Source organism: Gavialis gangeticus, unplaced genomic scaffold, assembly GCF_001723915.1.
Source record: "Gavialis gangeticus isolate Ggan-Ray unplaced genomic scaffold, GavGan_comp1, whole genome shotgun sequence".
NCBI classification, from domain to species: domain Eukaryota; kingdom Metazoa; phylum Chordata; order Crocodylia; family Gavialidae; genus Gavialis; species Gavialis gangeticus.
The window spans coordinates 147270673-147271958 of NW_017728992.1; positions in this window are offsets into that span (position 1 = coordinate 147270673).

Consider the following 1286-nt stretch of genomic DNA (forward strand, 5'->3'; position numbering starts at 1 on the left):
CTAGGGTTTTTGCCCAGGTAAATTTTTTTGGGGGACAAGCGGGGGGGGGGGGGGACTTTAGAGTGCACTAGTTTCTCTGCATAACCTAGTCATGTGGGTGCTTGAAGACTATGGCTTTGTACAGACATCCAAAAAGCCCAAGGCAAAATTGATCTAAGTTACATGGTTTTCTGTAAGCAGCATAGTTTAAATCAGTAGCAAATAGAACACACATTTGCTATTTGGTGGGGGCAGGTGGCAAATCTTAGAGCACTTGCACACGTGGCAAGCCTGCTCCAACTCACTAGAAATCCAGCGTGTTGGAGCAGACTTGATTAATCAGGTAGATTAATTGAGTCTGCTGGAGCACATAAATTGGCATGTTCTGGCAGCCTTGCATGTCACGTGGTGTAGTGTGCGTCTGTGCTTTAGTTCAAAGCACACTGCTGCCATTTTCTCAGCGTGGAGGCACACTGCACTACAGATACACATGCTCCTGACGCAGTGCCTGGCACTTTTAATTAGCACACATCACTAATTAAAAAGTGCCCAGCCCCGCACCAGGAGCTCATGTAAAAATACCTTTAGACTGGGTTCCACCATTTTTAAACTGGTCTATGTATGCTGAACTTCTGTTCTGTCACAGGTAGACTGGTTTCCAATCACTTGTACCAGTAGAAGTATAACATCTGTACCTGGCCTATGTCTACACTGCACAGTGCTTACCAGATGGACATAACTAGAAACAGCATAGCTCTGCTAGTGCAGCTATCCAACCAAACTATTTTATCCCAAGAAGCAGACTCTGATCATCTTAAAGCCTGATATAGGGGAGCATGTTACAAACTGTTTCCATAGTCTCTCTTCCTTACCCTCTCTCTAAGGGCTGCTTTCAAGGCAACAAGTTTGCCTCTCATCGTATAGGAGTCACCAGCCTACCTACACAAAGAGTTGGTGTGTGGGAGACAGCTGAATTTGAAAAGGACTTGTGTCAAATATAGCAGGTTGGGGTTATCTGCACCTATTGTCTATTACCATACTCCTAGAGGACCCTGTATAAGTGAAGTAACTCTTAGGCTTCTGTATAGCGATTTGTAATCAAACAAAATATAAAAAACACTCTATAGTTCCAATGTTCTTAACAATCATAATAGCTACACATTTCAGCTACCAACAAAAGACATGATTAAGGCTTGATCATAAGACCTGATCATTGGACAGTACATTGTTATGCTGCTCCTGGAGTCAACTGAGTCACAGGGAGAACAGTCGGGGAAGCACTGAGGTCCCGGAGGGGAGCCAGGTGT